General features: G+C 44.7%; 1 protein-coding gene and 1 long non-coding RNA gene across 8 annotated transcripts in view; both read left to right on the top strand.

Annotated features, from left to right (window-relative positions):
- The window catches only part of GALNT18 (polypeptide N-acetylgalactosaminyltransferase 18), a 195,208-nt gene that overhangs the window by 5,282 nt on the left and 165,016 nt on the right, over positions 1-24,910 (top strand). The gene's annotated exons all lie outside the window — the stretch shown is intronic.
- Positions 2,705-7,058, top strand: LOC111930846 (uncharacterized). Of its 2 annotated transcripts, XR_015288481.1 has the most exons (4): positions 2,705-3,484; positions 5,018-5,137; positions 6,027-6,107; positions 6,656-7,058. It is a non-coding gene; the product is annotated as an uncharacterized LOC111930846 (long non-coding RNA). The 2 variants fall into 2 exon arrangements; XR_015288480.1 differs by having other exon boundaries at positions 6,027-7,058.

Here is a 24,910-nt window from a genome sequence, read left to right as displayed (position 1 = left end):
ATAGTTCATGGTTTAATTTTCCTTGCAAAGCTAAGCTGTGATTAAAGCCACATCACTCAGAACACCGCTGCACATCATCCTGTCTTACTCCACAATGTCATTTTTCAGCCTTACTAGTTTTAACCAGATGATGTTTCTGTTGTGGAATTATCTTAAAAGATTATAGACAGTGAAGGATATGACATGAACTTGTTTCCTAGCCCCCACCCCATCCTTCCTCCCAACCCCTTGGGCCTAAACAGAATTACTGAGCACTTAAGACATGGGCTAGATCTGAATGGAAGCTGTAACACACAGTTCATTTCTGTGAATTAGCTGAATTTTTAGTTAAGGTTGATGGATGGTTACTGAGACATCTGTGTCCTGCTAGGACTTTGCTCCTCCATCCTGGCAAGCTGCTGCATCTGTTCCTGTCAGAGGAATATCAGGACTTGTGTGGACTTGGGAAGAATTGAAAGAGAAGAGTTGTTTACATTATCTTTCATTCTGCTGCTTAGAATGATTTGCTGTGTGGATTTGCTTGAGCTAATATTAGCTGTCCCAGAGCTGGAAATCTGATCACCCTGTGTGGTCAGCTGGGCGAGGGAGAGGTCCCCAGTGTGTGATTCCCTCAGTCCCTGTGTCAGGCTGAAATTATTTGCTCTCAGAAACTGTGTGTTTTGAGCTTGGGAGCACATTCTTAATTTTAGCCTGGGAAAGATTTGAGTAGGTAAATGTTGTGTTTCTTACCTACCCTTTATTTCTTGATCCCAGACACCAAGAGGACTGTTGTGTGTCTTTTGCAGCCTGGCCCACTAACCCTGGCTGGGTTCCATAAAGTCAGCTCGGCAGGACTCACACTGCTGCTCCACCACGCCTCTTACTCCTGAGTTCTTTCCTTTTGGGAGGAACTCATGGCCAAATCCCCGCAGCTTGTTTCCCTCAAGCCCAAAAGCAATTAGGCATGTTTCTTTACCGAGCAAGGCTTGAGCAGCAGGCAGCAGCCCCAGAGCACCCAGCTCTCGCTGCAGTGCAGAGGGCTCTGTGTCCCCTGTCTGTAGCAGATCTGCTGTCCCAGGGCACCCGGCTGCAGGGGAAGCGCTGCTCGCAAATGTGAGACAGGCAGCATCAATCCCATTATTTATCCTCTTCACACTGTGACTTCTCAAGTCATTCTGGATGGCTGCATGTCAGTGCAGATTAATTGGAATTTAACTTTCATGTTCTTCCATGCTTAGGGATGAGCACACTAAAGAAACCTTAATATAGTTATTTAATCTGGAGGACTTCATTTGCTGTAGATTTTCAAGCAATACTGGAGGTGTAGGTATTTCAAGGACAACCTACTGAAGATAATGTTGTTGCTTATGTTGACTACACCTTGATAGTATATTATTACTATTCTTAAAATTAACATTTTAGTGCTTTTAATATCTTTACCTCCCTTTTAATTATTTTGTTGCTGGTTCTTCCACTGAGGATTTATGGCACTGGGGTTAGGATGCAGAGGGCAAAACTGAGGAGTGGTAGCTTGGCCTTGTTAAGGTAACTGGGTTTTGTTGCTGGATATTGAATGATTCCTTTGATGATTAAAGCTGTTGTCTTCAGAATGAGATTTCTCTTTTTATTTTGTTTTCCATTCTCCTGATTTTCTCCTGATTGCCATCTAGATTTCTCTGCTTCTTCAGAGAATGGCATGGCAGATTTATTTGAGATTGTTTCTTTTGACAGAAACAAGAGAAGTTTTATTTGGCCACAGAGTGAGGGTGAATGATGGCTTTGTAGTTGGGAAGGGAATTGACCTGGATTCCTTTTCCTTCGATCATGACAATTTCTGTAGTTCACATGAAAGAAGTCTTCAACAGAAGGTTAAGAAAATTAATCAGGAGCAGAGCTGTGACTTCCATGCCCTCCACAAATCCCTCATTGCTAGGCTAGAGAAGTTTGCCTTTTTCTCTGAAAAAGTTCATTTTTGTTGACATTTGTTATCTCTGCATAATGGCAGAGCCTGAGTGGAAGGAGGGGTTTTCAGTGCAGTGTTTGAGCAGGGTGCCCGGGCTGAGCAGGCGAGGGAGGAGCTGTTCTGCGCCAGGTTCCTCACTCAGTGTGACACTGGTGTCACTGGGGTGTCACTGGTGTCACTGGTGTCACTGGGGTGTCTGTCACTGGTGTCACTGGGGTTTGTGTCACTGGGGTGTCACTGGGGTGTCACTGGGGTGTCACTGGGGTGTCACTGGGGTGACACTGGGGTGGGTGTCACTGGGGTGTCACCGGTGTCACTGGGGTGACACTGGTGTCACTGGGGTGACACTGGGGTGTCTGTCACTGGGGTGTCACTGGGGTGGGTGTCACTGGGGTGTCACTGGGGTGTCACTGGTGTCACTGGGGTGGGTGTCACTGGGGTGTCACTGGGGTGTGTGTCACTGGGGTGTCACTGGTGTCACTGGGGTGGGTGTCACTGGGGTGTCACTGGGGTGGGTGTCACTGGGGTGTCACTGGGGTTTGTGTCACTGGGGTGACACTGGGTGTCACTGATGTCACTGGGGTGTCACTGGGGTGTGTGTCACTGGGGTGTAACTGGTGTCACAGGGGTGGGTGTCACTGGGGTGTCACTGGGGTGTCACTGATGTCACTGGGGTGACACTGGGTGTCACTGGGGTGTCTGTCACTGGGGTGTCACTGGGGTGTCACTGGGATGTCTGTCACTGGGTGTCACTGATGTCACTGGGGTGTCACTGATGTCACTGGGGTGTGTGCCACTGGGGTGGGTGTCACTGGGGTGTTACTGGGGTGTCACTGGGTGTCACTGGGGTGTCACTTTGGGGCTGCAGCTGTGCAGGGCTCCCAGCCGAGGTCATTCCTGCCAGCCTTACACCACTTCAGTACTGAGAAGTGATTTTTGTCTGTGTGACCAGAAGAGTGGTAAATCCATCTGAAATGAAGCACAAAGCCAGACTCACACCCAGCTGCTGGGAATTGTGTGCAGTGTGGGAGATCAGCTTGTCCCCAACTCGCTCTCTGCTGGCATCCCCTAAGGCAGGTCCTGCCTCTGTCCACCCCAGAGCTCCCTGGGCTGTGACGAGCCACAGAAGCAGTTTACTTTAATTCTGCATTCGACAGAAAGGTCTCCAGTGTCACACTGTGAGAGTGCCCAAGCTGGGGAGTGCTGGGGTGGGTGGATAGCATCCATCTGAATGTTAGGGACTTGGTGTGTAAAGAAAATCTGTGGTGATTTAAAAAGCAGACTTTGGGCTCAGCTCACAGATGAGATGGCTTAGCTGCCTCCTGAGGGTGATGGAGGATCCTTGTTTGTCTTTGGAACAGCCCAGGAACTCGGTTATCAGCTATTAATGGATGGGATGGGGACAGGAATCCTCTGTAGCTGGTTAATGGCTGTCCTCGTTTCTTACAGCCATGGGACTGTGGTGTCAGCCACACCTGGCCTGGAGATGTCAGACTGGGCTCTGTGGTGTCTTGGGATTGTCCCTGAGGCCAGAGCAGTGAGGTGATTTACTGGTCCCAAATTAGCAAAATTAATGAAGTTTATTTTCTGTCTAATACAAAAGTGAAAGCTGCCTTCATATCGTGAAAACCAGCTTCATTCTTCTGAGGCAAAGCCCTTTTCATTCACCTGCTGTGTTATTTCCCTTGTAATTGTCTCTGGAGGTTCCTTTCCATGCTGCCCTTGGCCTCTGCCCCCCTTGAGGAACCTCTGGTCTCCTTTTATCACCCTGACCAGAGCTCAGGGGCTCTGCTGGCTCAGCGTGGGCAGACACTGCAGGGTTCAGGAGCTGAATCCTGCGTGCTGCTGTGTCCTGGATGTGTCCTGCAGCTGTGCAGTGTTCTCTGTCAGCAGCACTGTGTTCTCTGCTCTCCATGGTTTCTCTCTGCTCAGCTGCTGTTTTGTAGCTAAGGTGCTGTTTTTAACATGATGTCCCCAGTTTTCTGAGGGAAAGGCAGAGGTGTTCAGGAGCTGAAACCATGATGACATGAACTGTTCTTACAGTTCTCCAGCATCTCCTTTGCTTGGCTTTGAAAACCCACAAACAAGAATATTCTGATTTCTGGTTTAGAATATGAAGGTGGAAGGTCCAAGCTGCTACCTTGTAATGCTCTGCCTCTGAAATGCCAGCGTGTCTTCTCAAGTCTGTGAGGGATTCTTGCTGTAGTCGCTGCTTCAGTTGTGTTTTAAACACAGGAGATTTTTAAAATGCATTATTTCTATGGCAACAAGGCCTTGGCAGCTGGCAGAACCCCAGTGTGCTGTGATCAGAGCCATGGATGTGCACTGGAAGCCCTGGTCCCTGTGGGTGAGGAGTGCAGGAGCAGAGGGGAGAGAGCTGCAATGGCCCCACCTTTGGAGGCTGTGGCTGCTGGAGCTGCTCAGAGGAGGAGAATCGAGGTTCCTCTCCCCTCAGGAATAACCCAGGGACTCTGTGAGTGCTGCTGGAGCTGCTCAGGATGGGACACGAGGTTCCTCTCCCCTCAGGAATAACCCAGGGACTGTGTGAGTCCTGCAGGACCAGATGCTGAGGTGTATCCACATCTGTTGATTTGAGGCTGACATGAGCCCTGAAGTGTGAGCTTAGCTAGCTCCCCCAACACTTTTAATTAGCACAATTAAATTAATTAATTTAATCTTAAATACCACACGACTGCCTGACTCTCTGCTGGTATGATGGAAATTCAGGAGCCCCGTGACCTTGTGTTAGTAATGTCAGAAGAGGTGTGGAAATCCTGTTGTAGTTTTGGTTCTGACATTTCCTATCTCCTAAATCAAGCCCCATATTTTAAATGTGGATGTTTGAATTTTCCTTTGATTAGAGCTGTCACAGGTGATCTCTGAGAAAATAGGATTTCTATAAGCAGCTTTCCAAAGAGTGTAAGAAAAAGATAGTATTTCTGGGGTTTTTTTTCCTTCATAGATAAATGATCATTCTAGTCTTCATTTTAGGGAGATAATACAGATTTTTAGACTGTGTTACTTGCTCATATGTAATGTGAATCCAGCTAAAGATCTCTTTCATGAATCATCCAGCTAATGCAGAGAATTACCTGGCCCTGCTTTCATGGTGGATTCAAATTGCTTTGAAGCTTTTCTTTCTGCATCAAGTCATGACTTGCCAGAGGCTTTGCAAGAAGATTTGGCATGCTGGAGGTAACTTCTACCTTTGAAACTGTCAGATAAACTTTTCAAGCACTGCAGACTCGGTGAGTCTGTACTCATCCATTACAGGATTATCATTGCATTGAAATGATGGTTGGAGGAAACATCTTCTGGGATTTCTCTGTGCACAGAATAAAAAGGGCTTGCAGAACTCAGCACAGAATCATTTTTAAAATAACTTAGTTCTGTGTATTTGTTTTTCTCTGAGGTATTTATAATGTTACCAGCTGTATATGGAATGATCATATCATGCCAGCCTTTCCCTCTTCTGCTTGTGCTAACAGGAATATTTTTTTAAGTTGCTCAAGTGAAGGGTGTGGGAGTAGTATGCTGTAATTTCTGTGGAATTTCTGATTAGAAGATGTGTTCACATTTCACAGTTTGGAGGACAGGGAGGGTCAAGGAGGAGAAAAACAAAAGCCACAGGCTGCACAGGAATACCTGAACGCTTTATCCTTTTTGAGTTGTTATGAAATTGCAGCTATTGAGTGGAAACTCGGGATTCTCCACTGGTTTTATTGAAACTGGTGCAAATGAGTTTCCATGGAGTGGAAGGAAGCAGTGCACCATTTTTGATTCTCTTCTGCTTTTTGCTTTCCTGGCGCTCTCAAAACCAATTTCACATCTGGTAGACTGCTACAAATATTTGATTGTTAATTAACTCCAAATATAGCGTTCAAAAATTGGAAATTTATATCTGTTTGGTTTAATTGATATGGATTTTATAGAACATGTGTAGCACCTTTAATGAAGTAAGAAATATTTTTTTGCATGCAGCCAGGCTAGCATAAGCAAACTACTGGGCCTGGCACCAAAATTGTGATGCTGTTGTTTTCCAGTATTATAATTGTGTGTTGTTGTTTTGATCCTGTGTTTTCAGAGTTAGAACCCTGTGACTTTACAACGTGATGTCAGCCATAAAGGATTATGACATCATTAAACAGAGATGTAACAGAATGAGGTATTTCATGCTTCTGTTTAGCTGATGTTTTCATGTGGCTGTAAAGCTGTACAAGTTTAAAATGAATGTAAAACTGTGAGACATAAACCAAACAAACCAGCAATAGGCAGGCCCAAACACAAGTTCCAAAGGGATGTGTAAATCCCAATGCCAAGAAGATTGGCAAATTTAGGCACTAGAAGCAGCAAGAGCAGAAAAAGCTGTAACAAAATGATGGCAGAAGAATTATCTTTGGATAATCATTCCCACTCTTTGTAACAGGAAAGCTTTTGGTATAGAAACATTTAAATCTCATTGGTTCATTGTTATACTTCCTATAAGTGCAGTTCTATCAACACACACAGTTTTCAGCACAGCTTTGCCTTTCTTACATAAAAGGATGTGATATTTGTTAAAAGCACCTTCACTGCTGATTCTGCTTCTCTCATTTAAAACAGAATTCTGCATGCAAATGAATACAGGAACATTAAATATATCTAGAACAATTTCTGTATGATATCTCTCTAAAAACAGGGTTAAGCTAAGGATCCCTGTGTCTTGTCTGGAAGGTAGGAAGGGACCTCAGCCTTCCCTGGAAGGGTTTGGACGTGGTACCAGAGGCAGAGCACGTGGGAGCGCATCTGCATCGCATCTCAGCATCATCTCCTGCAGCCTGCCAGGGCACAGCAGGGAAACACTGCCTGGAGAGGGCTGGAATCAGCCTTGCAGCCTGCTAGGGCACAGGAGGGAAACACTGCCTGGAGAGGGCTGGAATCAGCCTTGCAGCCTGCCAGGGCTCAGCAGGGAAATGCCTGGAGAGGGCTGGAATCAGCCTTGCAGCCTGCCGGGGCACAGGAGGGAAACACTGCCTGGAGAGGGCTGGAATCAGCCTTGCAGCCTGCCAGGGCACAGGAGGGAAATGCCTGGAGAGGGCTGGAATCAGCCTTGCAGCCTGCCGGGGCACAGGAGGGAAATGCCTGGAGAGGGCTGGAATCAGCCTTGCAGCCTGCCGGGGCACAGGAGGGAAATGCCTGGAGAGGGCTGGAATCAGCCTTGCAGACAGCTGGCAGTGCTCCCTGCCCAGCTGAGTGCTGCCTGGTGGCAGGGCTCATCCCTGCCCGTTCCTGGCTCTCTTCTCCTGGCTGGCTGCAGGTGGAACAGAGCCCCAGAGTGAGTGGGGAGCCACAGCACTGATGTCCTGTTTGAAGGAGGAAGCAGAGGGAAAGCTTCTTATGTGTGTATCCAGCCCTGGGTTCTTTTCTTCTTAATTGAGCTGCTCTTGGAGAAGTTCTGAATTTATGACAGGGTAAAATTCCTTGTTATGAGGAAACCTGGAGACTTGAAAACATATAAAAGGAAATTCAGTGTTGTGATGTGGGAAACATTCCTCAGCTCCTTGCAGTAACAACATGTCAATATATTTTTGTTGGCTTGACAATATGAAGGAAATGTCTTTGATTTTCTAAAATTGCATGTAATTTCTCAACATTTCTTTTGATTCTATTGATTAAAGCTGTTCTGCCTGCCTAGAGACATTAAATAGCAAACCATCTGCTAAAAGTGGATTGGCAACATGCCTGAAAATTACCATTTAAAAAAAAAAAAAGTTTAGCCTAAATATATTTCAAAGACTGTTTCTATTTGTGTTCTGAGATGAAGGGGAAGACAAAAGCTTCTGTTATGGTCTGGCAAAAGGTTGCAATAGCTGGTGAAAGAGCAGTTTTGTGTTGCCCCTGTGGGGAGAGAGGTGTTGTCTGTGGCAGGACACTCGTGGTGTGTGTTCAGCACCTGGGTCCCTTTGGCAGGGACAGGGATGGGCAGCAGCCAGCCCAGAGCATCCCCTGGGTGTGCAGAGCTGCCCTGCCTGCAGGCACTTGTTCCAGGGGCCAAGGGTGGCTTACACAGGAATCCCTGAGCCCCAAGGGCTGCTGGAACACTGAGCTGGTAAATACTAAACTGGGGTGACTGTGGAGAGTGGGGTTTTTGGGATTTTTTTTTTGGTTATGCTTAGTTCTACTCACCAGTGACTTTCTGCTTGCTGTTTTTCACAAAGACCTTCGTGTGAGCAGCTTTTGGGCTGTCAGTGGCTGTCCTGAAGCTGGAGCAGAATGCTTCCAGGAACAAGAGCTCTCAGAATGTTGAAGTGTTGGGTCAGCCACAGGGAATGTTTCTTGGCAGGTTAAGGCAAAAACCTTGTGCATTTTTTGTGTCTGTTTTTGCCAGGTAAGAATGCCATGTACCTTCTATAAGAAATGTGTTTCTCTGTCTTAGGGGAAGAAGGAACAGAGAGAAAGAGTTATTCAGTGCTCTGTGTGATGGCACAGATTCAGTGGAAGATAGTTCTGGGTATTTGCTTCTTCAGCAACTGGATTATCATTTCTGACCATCCAGTTAAAACCAACTTCTAAGTAGTAAAGTAACCTCTGAAGGCACTCACACCCTTTCTGTTACTGAAATAAAGATAAAAGGGTTTTATTTGAAAGTGAGAGCAAGGAAGACTTGGGAGTGACTGTTCTAAGAATTTTTTCTCACCTTAAGATACTGATAGATACTAAATAAATAATGTTTTTAGGCTGCATTCTGCCCACAGAAGGAGTGGAGCAGAGAGCCCCTGGGCTGAGTTCTGGCAGTGTGGGAGGGAGCAGAGCAGGGGAAGGCAGGGACTTGCTCCCTGTCCCCTCTGCTGTTCCACAGCTCTGCCCTGGGGTCCCACCAGGGATGGGGAGGGGGCTCTTGGGCAGCTCCTGTCTGCACAGCACCTCACTGAGGTGTGAGGATGGGCAGGGGAGGCAGCAGCACCGCATTCAGCAGTGCACAAGTGACATTAGGAGTGACATGACACAGCGTGCCCGAGTGCAGGCAGTGGCACTCATCAGCCATGGGCTCCCTGTGCTGCTGGTTCAGGCTGGGGCTGGGCTGGCTCAGGTTCTGGTTCTGCCTGTTCCACACTGGGGACACGGCCTGGGGACATGGGGACACAGCCAGGGGACATGGCCTGGGGACATGGGGACACAGCCAGGGGACATGGGGACACAGCCAGGGGACACAGCCAGGGGACATGGGGACACAGCCTGGGGACACATCCTGGGGACATGGCCTGGGGACATGGGGACACAGCCTGGGGACACAGCCTGGGGACGTGGGGACACAGCCAGGGGACACAGCCTGGGGACACAGCCTGGGGACATGGGGACACAGCCAGGGGACACAGCCTGGGGACACAGCCTGGGGACACGGCCTGGGGACATGGGGACACAGCCTGGGGACACAGCCTGGGGACACAGCCTGGGGACACAGCTGGGGACAGCCTTGGGGCTCAGTCACAGCACCAGCCCCGGACAGGGACAGCCAGGAGAGCAAAGAAATGGTGCAGCAGCAATGTGGGATGGAGCAGGTTAGCTCTGCTACATTCTGCTAAGGAGAAAGCATCATTTTACTTTAAAAAAACAATTATCTCTTCTGCTCTCTGTTCAATGTTTATGCTACACATTTTTTAAGAGTGACTTTGGATTTGCCTTTGTGCTATTTGATGAGAACAGATGTTATTTTCTCCCAACTTCTTGACACCTGGAACTGTCAAAATTCCCCATGCTCATTCAATTATCATCCAACAAGAAGGATTTATTCAAGCAATTTGCCTAGAAGGGCCAATTCAAAACAAGGTACCCTTTTCACTGCTATTAAAATAAACTCAAGAAGTCCTGTTTATTTCACTGGAATGGGTAGCTCTGTCTTTTAGATAAAAAAAATAAAAATGCAGTTTTATGATGTCAGGAATAACACTGGGAGTAGAAGGCCCCCACTGCAGGAATTTTCACATTTACATTTCCCATCTTTCAGTTCCAGCATTTTAAAGGGAAGTCTTGCACCCCCCCTTAAGTGGTCAAACATTCCCCTAAGGGTAGCTGTTGTTACTGATAGCTGAGACCTGAGCACGGTGTTCTGGCCCCTTGCTTTTCCCAGCCCTGAGCAGGATGTGTTCTCAAGTCATCTCATGTCTAGCAGTGTTCTTGTTTCAGCTTGCCTTGGCAGCTCCAGAGCCAAAATGTGAACTACAATGGATTGACTAGAGATACAAAGGAGGTTACAGTCAAGCAATTAGAATTTGGTTGAAAATTTAAATGGTTTTAACCACTGCAGCCATGCCATGTGGCAGAATATACTCGAGGCCCAGTGAAGAGCATGATGACCTTTCCCCTTTTCCCCTTTACCACTTCTCCCCTTTTTATTTTTTCCCATTAGTTAACTTATTAATATCTTGTGTTTCCTAGGGATGGTTCCTCCCCCCACCATTAATCTCATTATTTAAACCTTGTGCTGCTGTGTTGTAGTAAGTCTGGAGTTTTCAGCTGGTGGACTTTGGGAACTGGCAGATAAAAGCTGTCAGGAAAAGGGAAGCTGGGCCATGGCACATCTGTTACAAACAACAAACTGCAAACAGCAGTGCCCATGCTGCCTATCTCCTTGAAAGAGATTTTTGGTAACTAAGTGGCTGCTAAAATGTCTTTGCTAAACTCTGTAAGCAGCCAGATTTCAGTGGGTACTTACAATGCAAAACAGCATAAGGGGGAATGAAAATTCATTTCTCTATAGCAACTTGATCCAGTTCACTGAAAAGCCCCAAGGGCAGGGTCAGTCTCCTTGTGTTCTTGTTGTAACTGGATTTCCAGGCAGGTGGAGCAGCCCCTTGTTCCTTCCTCAGGAATGCCATTCTCCATTCTCGGGATGCCTCAGCCCTGAGCTGAGAGCTGGGAGAAAGGCTCCAGGGGCTGAGTGCAAGCTGATTCCAGTTGTTCAGTGTGGCCACCTTCTTGAATGACTTTGTTTGTTGATTCACACATTTTAAATTGGCTCTTGATTGCCCTGACACGCTTCAGCCACTGCCTCTTACCTGGCACAAAAGTGCAGTGGAATCATTAGTGTGAGTAAAATCTTTCAGATTAGAAATGATGACAAAACACCAGCTGTCAGAGGAGCAGAATTTCAGTGAGGTGGTTTTGAAAAACTTGGAAGCCCCATTTCTACAGGTCTCTGAGATATGTTTTGATTTTTTTCCTGTAAGTTACTTTGGAGCCTTCACTGCTTTATCTCCTTTGGTGTGTGTTACCTTTCCAAGAAAAAAAAAAATTAAATTGCTTGAGGATCAGGATTTTCCCACAGGGAGCTGGGGGTAAAACACCAGCTCATAGAAATTCTGAGGCATTCACACAATACATTTTAGTTATTATGTATTTGGTTAAAATTCTTACCAGTAATGTTGGCATTAAAAGGAGGAATGAGATACCTACTGGGTTATCTCATAGGCTTTCTGTTTTTACTTCTGAATCTGAATTATTAAGAAAGCAATCTGTCTACCTTTATAGAAGCTTTGGAACCTAGCCATCAAACTGATGGAATCTGAGGATTAATATCTTGGAAATAACTATGTCCATGTATGTCTCCTCCAGCTAATGGAGGGAGACACTGCTGGTACTCTCTTGTGCCAGTGGAAAAGCTGCATTTATTAACATTCACTGTCAGACAGGGTGCCTGGGAAAGAACACTCACCTGCTCCCACTAATTCCCTGAACATTGCAAGATTCTCAAAAGTGCTTGCATTAACCCCAGAATTAAGTCCAAAGGAAAACTGGTGTTATCTGCTCGTGTGCTCAGTGACCTGATTTATTTCATCATGTCCCAGGTCCCTCCTGTGCTTTTGGGAAGGGTTTCTGAGCAGAAATGGGGCTGTTCATTGTGCTGAGCTGGTGATGCTGGTCTGTGCTGTGGTGTTTCCTTTCCATCAGCTGAACTGAGCTCTCACTGCACGTGGACCAGAAACTGGGACACAGCAAAATCATCAGCACGATCAGCAAATGAGACAAAAACTGTACTTTGATATTTCCAGACACTTGCAGGAGATCATCTGAGCTGGCTGACCTCTTGCTCAGCTTGATGGGGTGACCTGGGCTTTCAGAGTGGCTGAAATTGTGAGTAGGAAATGGAGCAGCTGGAATTCAGCATCTCTGGGAATGGGACAGTGAAACATCAGGATGGGTGTTCACCACTCCAGTCTTCATTTCAGGAGGCAGCTGTGCTGTTTGCAAGGACCAGAGGATGCAGAAGTCAGTGAAGCCTGGATGGAACATTGCACACTTGCAGAGCTTGGCAGCCTCAGTCAGTGGGAAGGGCTGAGCTTTTACACATTTAGGCTTATTTATTACAAGGCTGGGAATCTCCAACCACACCATCCCAATGGGACAGAGCAAGTGTTCAGTGTCAGAATTCCTGGGGATCGTTTCTGTCACTGGCTGAAGGCTGTTCCTGGTTGCTCAGCACGTGTGGCAATCTCCATTTAGCAATCAGCATTTCACAGCTGTGGGTGGCATTTGGCATTCCTCAGAGCATTGACTTCATCACTGCAGTTAGCCAGCTGATTTTTACATGATCATTTGCCCTTCTGCAGGAACCTGAACTTGAAAACCAATTGTCAGTAAAGTTCTTTGCCACTGAGCAGCAGGAAATAAGGATGTCAGCAAGACCTGCTGATGGCCAAGCTGTGGCTCAGAATTTTGGTGTACTATTCCCTGATATCTGTTTTCTAATCATTCTTAAATTAAAGTCAGCTTTCCAAGACATAAAATATTCTCAGTGTAGTGAGCGCTGTCTTCACCCTGTATTAAGGTGCAGACAGGCCTCTGAGCCTGTGTGTAGGGAATTACAACATCTCTCTGGATTTGCAGTTCCCAGCTGGCAGAAAGCTCTCCCAGATTTCCATCTGGGCCTCCACAGCCACTGGAGCAGGATCATTATTGCTAATGGGATGATGAGTTACAGGAAAGATGAGTGCTGGTGGAAAGCTGCCTGTTGGGATGCTGGGATCCAGAGTAATTCTTTCACTGAATGCTCCTTTGGACCATCAGTATCCTCTGGACATCACTGCTGGCTGTTCTGCCAGCAGCTGGGGGTGATTTTTCTTCCATCCTGGCACAGGTGACAGGTTGAGCTTGCTGAGCTGATTAATATCCCTAAACAAAAGCTTCAGTGTTTACTGTTCTAGAAGGAGGCTTGTCAAATTCAATCAGTCATTATATTTACATGGCAAATTGTTTTTGGGCTGTATCGTAATCAGCCTGGATAAGAATATTTTTGTGCAGCAAAGCACAGAAACTTAACACTGTTTGGGGCCTTCTGCAATAAACAGCATGGCTAAAAGAATGCTTGCAGCAGGAAGATAAATATTGTTACATTTTTAATAAGTGTGTTTTTTTTTCCTGCCATAATGGAAATTCTTTTGCTGTTTTTGTTGGGAAAATTCTTTGTCAGAGGACACACTCCTCTCCTCTTGCTGAGGCTCAGTTTGTATGCTGGCTGCTTTGGGAAGGTGCCAGCTGACCTTGTGACAGTTCTGTTCACAGTGGCACTGGGGCCCTGGTGCTGTTTGTTTCTGTCACTGGTGTGGATGCATTTCCTTTTCTTGCTCTGCACAGGGAATACTCCCCTGAACTTTTAAATTCGTAAGGAAGAAATAAAGATGTGCAAGGAAGGCGCCTGTTTCTTTCTGGGAACAGATTTTTACGGTGCAGATGTAGTTTCAAGCTCCCTTTTGCAATTGTGTGCTGTTTCAGGGTGGCAGAGCAGGCACACTTGCAGGGTTTCCATGTCCAGGAAAAAGACAGAAATGGTGAAGTTTGGCCTGGCAAGGGAAACTCTGACAGTCCTTCAGGTTTTGGTGCTGTCAGCTCTGCACTTTGTAGCACCTTGGCAAAACTTCAGCTTTTGTAGAGCTCTGGATTGTCCTGACAGTGGCTGAAACTTGTAAAAAAATCTCATTTCATTTGATGACTACAGCCTGCTTGCTGTGTAAAGCATATATTTTCTGTGGCTGTCTGTAATGTAATTTAGTGCTGTAGCAAATGTTTTATTCCTTGTTAGGGGAACTGCCCCAAATGAAGTCTGAAAATTTTCTGTGGAGGCAACAAAGCCATTAAGAAATGTAACAGTGCTGTGCATGAACGAGGATTCCTGTCCATTGTGGTGAGCTGATACTTTCACAGTAAAACACATTTCAATCCATGCTTTGTGAGAGCTGCCCAGCAGTTATTGACAGAAGGCAATTGGTTTTCTTTTAAAATTTCACTTTCATGAAATTCTTTACACACAGATTACAAAAAACCCTCAAACAACAAAAGCAAACCACAACCCTCACACCAAGGTAATCACATAAATCTTTCTGTGGAAGAACAATGAAGACAATTCTGCTAGGTAAGTGGGAGATGTGGTTACAACTCCTTTGTGAATTATTACAAGTTTTAAATACAACACTGTGAGGAGCTGCAGTTTAAAAATTCTGGAGTTTAGCACTAATTTGATAGCATAATGACAAATAAGAGGGATATAAATAGAAATTCTTATTTATTATTATTATTATTATTATGTATTATGTGAATACAAAACCTCTGAAACTCCACATCTGTCAATTTCTTAAGGAATATCTGATTTTAATGTATGCTATTGGTTGGTTTTTCAACCCAGAAGCTCTGTTCAATTATTAATACAGCTCTCTCAGGAATCTCCAGTTTCTAATGTGTGTTTAAAAGCAAAACCTCTTCCCTTCCTCCCTGAAAGCCTGGCCCTGGTGCCTTTGCCTGCTGTTTACTCAGAGCTGCAGTGCAGCCTCTGGAAGAGCTGGGTTGCCATTTACTCTGTTCATATCTTAATTTCATTAATCTTGTGCTGATGGCCTCAGTGCTGGAATGTCTGGAGCTATCGATTCCTGGGCTGCCTTTATTGCCTGCCTGAGGTACAGACAACATCAGGGGCAGCTCTGTGTCCTGCAGCTTTATTCACTCCACCAGTGCCTCTGCACAGGTCACAAAAAGCATCCCAAGGCACGTTGTGTGCCCCTGAGTTCCTCTGAGTTACAGCTCTCAGGAATTTTAATAAAGGGAGTTATAAAAGTTAGATATTTTCTCATAGAAAATAAAGTTACTGAGACAGGAGTTTAATTAGTGGAAATGCACATTCTGGACATCCATTTCCACACACAGATTTCCCCATAATGACTCTTGAGAGTAGAAGCATCCAAGATTTGCATGTTTGATTTTTCTGATTGTGAGAATATATGCTGCCTTAGATTAACCTCCCAATTGCTTTCTAAAGCTACTTAATTATTTTCCTTTCCTTGTCTTGGAGCTGGAAGTTCTCCAGACAGAACATTATCTTTTCTGAATTGCACAGTGCTTTACTCTTAATCCCAATGACTCCTGCAATCCTGCTGGCCTGCTCAGTAAAGCCACAGTCAGTGATAATCTGCTTCACCATGCATCTGATAGCAATTAATTCCACCCTGACCCTGTTGTTGTTCCAGAACAATCTCTAGCCTGTTCCTTGACCAATTTTTGATAAGTATGGCTGGAGCAATTACTGCTGAGTTTTAGAGTACAGAAAAGCCCAAGTGGTTTATTCTGTATATTCCACCAGATTGGTATGAACGTGTAGTATTCTCTTTTTACAAGGTTTTTCTTGTTTTTTGCTTGGTTTGTTTTTGGGTTTTTTTGTTGTTGTTCTTTTGCTCAGTCATATAAGAGTAAGAAAATGGGTGTGCAGAACATTAAAATTTATTATGGCAGTCAAATTGATGAGTTCAGCTCATCCCTGTGTGCCAGTTAAGCTGGAGAGGGCAAATGTTAGTTATTCACCTTGGGAAAAACACCTTTATTCCCTTGCAAAGAAAAGTCCAAGGCAAACTTGGAAAAACATTTTCACAAAATAACCATCCTGAGAGAGAATTTCAGTGCAGCTTTTCTATATCTTTATTTACTTGTGCAGCTGAAAGCAAGAAGGGGGAACAAAACCCCCTCACAAATGTATTTGTACAACAAAACAGAGAAAAACACATACCAGAGGCTTGCTTTCTTCCTAGTACATCTGCTGATTCAAGAGTTCTACTGTGATAACTTTTGGAATTTTGCCTGAGGTTTTTCAGTTGATCACAACTTGAGGGAAGAAATAAACCCACACTGATCCACAGAGCTGGCCCAGAGTGTGCTCTCACTGCCTTGACAAGGGGCAGCGTTTGTTTGATTTTTATTTGAGGTGTGCTGGGGCTGGAGCTGAGCTGTGGGTGGAATTTCTGCCTGGGGTGGGTGGCAGGGTCAGGTTTGCAGCTGTGCTCTGGGAGTGATGTGCCTGGAACATTCCCCTTCATCACTGCTGGGGCTGAGGCTCTCCAGGATCTGCTCTGGCAGGCAAGTGTGGAATTAAAATCGTCAGGAATTATTAATCTGAGCGATTCTCCCATCATACAGTTCTGTATCTTGGGCTGTTGTTCAGAAAGAGGGAGGACAAGGGAGTCCCAGTGTTGCAGAGTTCCTCCTGTGAAAAGTGTTCCTCCTGTTCCTCTGCAGCCTCTTGCATTTCTTCCTGGAAGTTTCTGTGAGACTGAAACCTGCCAGGTTAATAATAATACTGCAGTGACAGGTAAATGGGCTTGGGTCTCTGGCTAATTCCTGGTGCAGTCTGCTGAATGCTGCCTGAAATGGTTTGATTTTGCATGAAGGTGTAGAAGATGGGAAAAAATCGTTTATTGTTTTCAAATAAACACAAAAAGCAAAACCAAGAGCTTAATTTTTAAAGGAAGTGTGTTCTTAAACTAAACTGTTTCAAATTAATTCTGATATCATTTTGATTGGCGGTTTGGATGACTTTGTGCCTCACTAACATTTGAATATTTTGCTTCCCTTGCTATCTTGCATGATAATTTTAAAATTGCTCATTTTAAATTGGTGCTTTACAGGAACTCTCCTGAGGCAGCAACATTATTTCTTCTGCAGAAGGACAAAGAGCAGGAGCATGCACAACGTGGATCCTTTCAGTGAAGATGTTCTTAGGTCTGGTGTGGGCTCTGCTTCCCTTTCTCCCTGCCCAGAGATGCCCTTGTTCATAATGGAAAAGGACTCTGCACCTGATTTAATTGTTTTGCCCTAAACCTTGAGCAGCACTCTGGGTTTCTCTTCCTTTCCCTGTGCTGACCACTGCAGAGGGTGGGAAGGGATTCAGCTGATGGAAAGTTTGTGTCAGCCCAGGCTGGACCATTTCTCATTTCTCCATGGAAGCCCCTGCTGCTCTGCACAATCAGCAGAGGGATTGAGGTTTAACAACCCACATGCTGCAAAAGGAGCTTAAACTGAGCCAGCCACGTGCAGACATCACCCTGTAAGTGTTCACAGTCAGATGAGATCAACCCCACTTTAGAGGTTTGTCAGTCTGAATCTCTTGAAATCAATAGAGTTAATTGAGTGAGTGAGGTTGGACAGTTTTAAGCTGTGTCTTTGAGCCAGCAAAAAAACCTTGTTTTTTCTTCTCTGCTAATCTAATATTTTGTTGTGTGTCATGTTAGATATGAGCTCCTCTTACCAGGTGCTGTAGCCCTTTTTGGCTGCCTGTATCAGCCATACCTGAGGTTAAAATACACTGTTAAACCTCTTGGGACTGCATTTATTTTATCTCAGTGTTTTAGCACGAGTATCATTGTCTGTTGTACTGGTGAGTACATACATAAATACACTGACATGCTGGCTCTTTGTTCTGGCTGCATCTGTGATAATCCCCTGTTTCACTGGTAGGTAAATCTTCATTGTACTGAGCCTTTGCTCAGGATGCTCAGTTTAAACAAAACACACTTAGGATGTGTTGTGCACAGCTGCAGCACTGCTGCAGAATCTCAGAAACTAATGGTTAAGGCAGGAGGCCAGTGAGCAAAGCAGGTATTTCTGTGCAGACAGGAGATATTAATTTATATATACGGACTCAGGAAATTATTTCTGCTGCCGGTTGGGAATTTTGAGCGACAAGCCATTATGAGTACTAAAAACCAATTTATAGCAGTGCTTCCTTTCTAGCTTTTCCTTTAGGCTGCTGCTTCCACTGGGGACTGGGAACATGAGGCTGGGTTCTTTTGTTTTGTGCAGATTTCAGTGCAGCATCACAGAGACAGCACATCACGTGTGAGGCACCACTTGTGACCCTTCTCCTCCTCATCCTCACCAGGGTCACCTGGGCAGAGGCTGCTGCAGGCTTGCAGTTGGGTTACCCTAAAAACAATCCCAGTGTTGTGAAGCAGCAGCCATGGACAGGAAGGATTTGTTGTGTTCTGTTCTTTGCTGTGGATGTTACAGGAACAGGAAGGGTTTTGCCTGTGGTGCAGCAGGACCTGCTGCACTCTGTGGTGCTTCCCAAACCGAGGGGATAAATTCTGCTGGTGGGGAGATTCCCTTCTCTGAGAGTGTGGGAAAGGGAAAATGGAAAGCACAGGGGACTGAGGCCCTTGGCTCCAGAGGGCAGTGGATGCTGGCTGTTACTTGGGTGGCTGCAGGCTCTGTTCATGTAAGGGGAAAAGGCAGCCACACGCTCTGAAAACAATTTAATTAGCCCTGGTTCTCCTGGGCTACTGATTGTGTGGCTTTCACAAACACTAAAGGATTTCTTCATTTCATTAAAAAGCAAAAGCAGGGAAAATAACAGAAATAGGAGCAAAAAGAATACTTTCAAATGTTGCCAGTCAGAAGGAATTTGTAATGTAAAGATTATGGAATGTTTTGGTTTTTTAAAGGCTTTATCTAAAGTCCAAGGTTTGTAAAAAATATACTGAAGTATGAACTGTTTCACAGGTAACCTGAACCTCTCTTAAGGTTTTTTAATATTTTGTGTGTCATCTCTTACCCACTGGAGACCCAAGAGGGCATCTGTTCTTCAAGCCAGTGCCATATGCCAGAGTTTGAATGTGAATGTTGGTTTTTAGGGAGGATAAACCCCCAGAAAACAAAGATGAACTAGGAGCAGCTGTGCTAGTTTAAATTTTTTAAATAGTCTCCATCTCTCTTGAGCTCAAGTGAAGGGTGAGTGTGAGTCTCCACAGCTGGGCAGATGCTGTGCTCAGAGCTGTGCTGCTCTGTGCTGGACCCACAGTGCCAGCCCTGCCCTCCTGTCCAGCCTGGCCCTGTGCTGGGCCAGCCCCTCCACAGCCTCCCTGGGCTGCTCTGCTGCCTGGGAACCTGGGAAAACCTGCTGGGAACCCAGGAAAACCTGCTGGGAACCCAGGAAAATCCGCTGGGAACCCAGGAAAACCTGCTGGGAACCCAGGAAAACCTGCTGGGAACCCAGGAAAACCTGCTGGGAGCTCAGGAAAATCTGCTGGGAACCCAGGAAAACCTGCTGGGAACTTGGGAAGATATGCTGGGTACTCAGGAAAACCTGCTGGGAACTCGGGAAAACCTGCTGGGAACTCGGGAAAACCTGCTGGGAACTCGGGAAAATCTGCTGGGAACCCAGGAAAATCTGCTGGGAACCCAGGAAAACCTGCTGGGAGCTCAGGAAAACCTGCTGGGAACCCAGGAAAATCTGCTGGGAGCTGCAGTGCCAGGCTGGGCAGCCTGGGCTTGGTGCAGTTCCGTGTGTTCTCCATCTGCAGACAGAACAACCCAAAGAGCTGGCCTGGCTGATGAAGGAGAATATAAATAGCTTTAGAACAGCATCATGTTACGCTGGGTGACACAACTTGTTACCTGCCTTGGCACCTTACAGGTTTTGATGTGTTTGTGACAGCAGAGAGCCTGAAGGTCAAGCAGGTCTCACCTCAGTGCTTTTTATGAAATATTTACCTTTCATATTTTTCTTATTTCCCTGAGGATGCCTTTTAAAGGTTTTTCTGTGTCAAATTAATTTTATTCCATTTATTTATTTACTTCTAGAATGGATCAGCATAAAAAGGGAATATTCAAGGCAAACCAAAAACAAAGTGAGCAAGCAGCAGGTCCCTGCAGGTTGTGCACCTTGAAGTTAAAAGGACACCTAATTTGAGGCATCAGGCAAATTAAAACTGATGGGTTCCATCCACTTAAACGTGGTTGTGCACAAAGAGTTAAACAGTTGCTGCTCATTATATGTAAGATACTAATTAGGATGCTTAAACTGTGTGAGAAACAACATTATCTCATAAAGGAGTTTTTTCTGGTCATAGGATTTATTCATTTTTTAATAAGAAAATTTAATTCATAGACATCACAGAATGAATTAATTAAAATTAATTTTAGGGCTCTTCTTTTTGTATGTGGCCACAGAGCAGGTGATTGTCCAGTGGTTACCATCAAAAGTTCAGTCTAAGATTTTGTGAGTTTGCAGCCCTTGACATTTTTTTCCTTCAGTACAGAATTAGTTCAGTTCATGTTTTCCAAACTCTGAATACCATTGGAGCAGTTGTGGTGCTTAGGAGTGAACTATATTGTTTAATTCTACTTGTGATAAGGAGCATTTGTTGGATTTCTTGGTTTGGAGGGGCTGGAGGAGCAAAGGCTCTTTCTGAGCTCTGGGTGGAAGAAAGTGGCAGTGAAAGGTTTTTGTCCAGAAGTGTATTCTGCCCTTTGCACATGGCATTGAGGAGGAATAGCTGTTCTTCACCTGTGTGGCCATAGATGACAGAATAAAATCGTCCCAAAATGTGGCAGGGACTCCTGAGAATATTGGGATACAAGTGAACAGTTTGTGCTAAAAAGTTAACCTGCACAGTTGGGGCTTTTCTAGGAAAATCCTGTTGAATTGCCAAATTCTGGTAGGCATTTCAAGGCAACAGCTATTTCTGGTTTTTCTGAGGCTGGCAGCTGCAGTTGGCTGGGACTTCCCAAGAGCTGCTTATCACAAAGTGTTTTTTACCTTCTGCCAGCCATAGAAGTTGTTATTGAAATGAAAGATGTTCCTGAGGTTGATGAGGAGGTTTTCAGGGCTCTGGCTTTATTGAATTTCTCACCTCAGACAGGTGGGCTGACCTTGTCTCGTGGGGTTTGCTGCAGATTAATGTCTCTGCACTTTTCCTCTTTTGTTCCTCGCCCTTCGGTGAGTCCTGCTGGCTGCCAGTGCCTGGAGATATTCATGGATGACGAGCCCTTGGAATTTTATCCCAGCAACACCTGAAAAGCAGCTACAAATTCTGAGTTTGCAACTGATGTTCAAATGTAATGAATGCCCCACGGCCAAAGGAAAAGCAGAGCCAGCTCACAGCCCCTGCCCTTTCCAGACCCCTCACTTAATTAAACAAGGAACCTGCTTGTACCTGCAAGAAGCTGTGAGCTGAGAAAATCAGCTTTATTTTAATGCCACACTTTTGGCAAACTGTACAATCAAATCCTTCCCATCTGCAGAATGGGCTTGGGAAGGATGTGGCTTCTCTAAGGAAATAATTCAAAGCCTGAGAGATGTGAGTATTTTTCTGGTATTGATTATTAATGAAGCCAAGGGGAAGAAAGGTATGACTGCTTATTTTCTTTAAAGGAAATTTGATTGCAAAACATCACCACTGTTCTTACTAACTGAATTGGCACTCCTCTTCTGGCAGCTGAGACTGTCTGCACAAAAATAAAACCTGGGTCCTAATCTTGCTTGTAATAAAACAAATGTCCCCAGTTAGTGTCTGCCAATATTTGGTATTGCTGGAGTGCAAATCAGTTCAGTCTCTACGTGCTGCAATATCCAGATTATATCCCAGGCTCCAGGCTCTTACTTTAATAAACTGCAGAGGCACTTTGCTTTGAACCCTGCATTTTCCTGGCTTTGTGCATGGTCTTCTTAGAGCCTGGTCTTGCAATTAAAGTATTGCTGTCAGATCCCCAAAGACTGATCCTTTAATTTGTAGTTTTAAAGCAGGAAGTAAAAGGAAATTGCACATAAATATGAGTACCTTTCTGTATAACTGGGACACTGTACATCACTAAACCCAACAAATGCTTCCTGTCGTACAGACTACATGAATATTTTACTTATGAACATTCAAAACAGAATGGTCTTGGATTTATTAAGCAGTGACCAATTAAAAGAAATAATTGCAGATTAAATGTAGGTGAAATGCTTTGAATTGTAAAGTAGAAGAAAGAAATTGAAGGTAGTGTAATGTTTGAGTTGAGGATCCCTTCCTCTCACATGCATACATGGAATTTGAGAGCACAAGTTCATGTTAAATCAACATGTTAATTAAGGCTGACATTATACTTTCCTGTCTGGCATCTCTGAGTGATTAACAGGGGGAAAAAGAGAATTGCACAGGAGCCCTTTGGTTTGGAATTCTCTAAGTTTAAATATCTATTTCTGAATGTAGCACTGAATGTTCCTCTCAGTCTCTTTACAAATCCTCTTGCATCTGGGCACCAGCACATAAAATTGTATTTTATATAGATATATATATATAGAACCCCATTCTACAGGGAATAGAGTGAAAGTCTCTTACATTTAAATGCTCAGCAAATAGATTTGTTTCAACTGGGAGCCATGGAGTAAATTGGAGGGGGAAATTTAAAAAATAATTATTTTTAATAATTAATAAATTATTAAAAATAAATGTAATATTAAAAATAAATATTTTTATATTAGAATAATTTTATTATTGTATTGTGCAACATCAGTCCCTGGACTGGTTGTAGGTTTCACTGTGGGTGCTGAGCTGGTATTGCCCATGTGTTCAGGTGTACAGATACATTTTCCACTGTGGTGGCATCAGGGGAACCTTTCTGGAAGCAGCCCAGGCTGGTGGGGAGATGGGGCTGGGATGTGAGAGCACCAGGGATGCTCCTCCTGCTCTGGGCAGCCAGGATTGAAACCTGCAGGACAAAGCCACCCTTGGGGGAGATCTCCCAGCCCAGCTCCCAGCCCTGCTGCATCCCCAGGAAACTGCAAGGGGGGGAGCATCCTCCTGATCCCCAGGGACAGATCTGCAGTGGCACTCTGGAAAAGCTGCAGGGAACAGAAACACAGCACATGGCTCTTACTGCATCTGCTCCCCACAATTTTTATGTGAAATATTATTTAGTTCTAAAATTTCCCTTTAATTTGGCCAGAACATTGTTTTTTACAATAAGGACAGTTAAAGAATTGGGCCTAGACAAACTTTTGTGCTGCAGTGCCAGGAGCTGCTGACAGCTTAGTCAGACATTTCAGTCGTTCTTCATTCAAATTTATTAGGATTTTTTATTCACTGAAAAAGACTATTTCAGCTTTACAGTCACTCTGGGGTGAAAACAAATTATATTTGTGAGTATAAACAGTGCCTACAGAATAAACAGCTACTCCATGAACCATCTATATAGTTATTAATACCAACTTCATTATATGAAAGACAGCTTAGATGAGAAAGCTGCTCAGTATCTGAAAGAAATTTAACTTGCCAGACTCTTAGTTTTGGGATCAGGTTTCTTTTTGTCAGACACAAAAATCCTGCAGGTTTTGCTCCTGAAAGATGTGGAAAGTTTTATGACAAAAATCTTCTGTAGGAATTAGCACAGAGCCTGGAACAGAAATTGAAGGCAGAGATGATTGGGTTAAAAATGATGCTTTGGCTGCTCTTGGTTTGCTGCAAAAGAGAGAGAGTGTTTTGGAGTTTGCCAGTGCTAGGAAGATGTATTTCATTTGTTCCCACCAGCAATCAGTTTCAAGACAGGACTGGATAAGGGACATGTTAATACAGTGTTATTTGTCAAAAATGGGTGCTGTACCATATTTCTATCAGGCCTGTCTTTGATTTTACTGAGATATCAGGCACACATCTCAGGGGAAAATCATAAACTTGAGAGGACTTAGTGGTTCATTTCATCTAATTGGAATTTGTTTAAGGCTCTTCATTTTTTCAGCTAGCTCTGGTAGAGATGAAGCATTTGGAGGGCATAATGCCTGTTAAATCAGCAATCCTTAAAAATAAACACATTGGAGCTTTAAAAGGAGAACTGCTCTTTGAAACTGCTGAATAGTCTCATGCACAGATTCTTCTGCTGCATGATCACTGAACTCTGCTTAAATTACCTTCAAAAAGTTTCTAACTTACCTTGAATTTCAGTCATCAAGGATTTTTATCCAAGAATGAAAAGAATTCTTCTGTGTAGTTCAACAAGTGCTGGATCAGCCCTTAGACATGCCAGTTCTGCCACTGACTTCTGGCTTTGCTGGTTAATAGCAAGAAAAGCTTTTAAGTACCTTGTGGGAAAGTGCCAATTGGTGGGGGAAAATGGTGTGGAACAATCCTGTTTTTCTAAATCACATCTGTAACACCAATATCAATATCCTCTGCTACCTTTTCACGTGCAAATGTGAATCTTGTGCTTGTCTGCTGTAATTTGGAAAAAAAAAAGGTCAGTATTTGACTTTTCCAAAATTATCACCTCCTTCTCTTAATCTGTGTTGAAATTTGATGCAGTTGTTCTCTCAGTGCAGGCTTTGAATTTCTAATGAAAAAAGGTAGGTGGAAAAGGTGTTTAATGTAGTAGGCTTCATAGCAGCTACATCATCAGATACCTGAGTGGCTTTGGAAATGTCCCTGAGTTCCAGAAGTGTATGAATGGGGTGTTTTTCTTGGTTGTTTTTTTTTTGCTTCCCATTGAAGTCTTGGTATTTTTCCTTTTATATAATCATTCCACACCACCAGTGAGAGTAAATTTAGGCTGGGAAGGAGTCATCAAAGCAAAATACCTTTCCCTAGCGGGTAAGACAGGATCCTTGAGAAGGATTTTGACCTCGTTCCTGTTGGGTAACTCCTGGAGAGCCTCTAGCAGGTGTTAAACAAGCAGTGCCACAGGCTGGCAGGCTGGAGGGACAGCTCTGAGGGTCCCTGTCACTGCTGGGTGTCATTCTGAGCTCTCCTGGCACCTGTCAGCAGCTGGGCAGCTCTGAGGGTCCCTGTCCCTTCTGGTGAGGAGCTCTCCTGGCATCTGTCAGCAGCTGGGCAGCTCTGTCAGGCTCAGGGCAGCTGGAAGCAGCCAGGGCTGAGTTCAGCTGGAAGCAGCCAGGGCTGAGTTCAGGGGACAGATCTGGGGGCA

This window comes from Cyanistes caeruleus, chromosome 6 (genome assembly GCF_971803275.1).
Source record: "Cyanistes caeruleus chromosome 6, bCyaCae1.hap1.1, whole genome shotgun sequence".
Lineage (NCBI taxonomy): Eukaryota > Metazoa > Chordata > Aves > Passeriformes > Paridae > Cyanistes > Cyanistes caeruleus.
The sequence above is the reverse complement of the archived record's forward strand: the minus strand, read 5'-3'. Positions and strand labels throughout refer to the sequence as shown.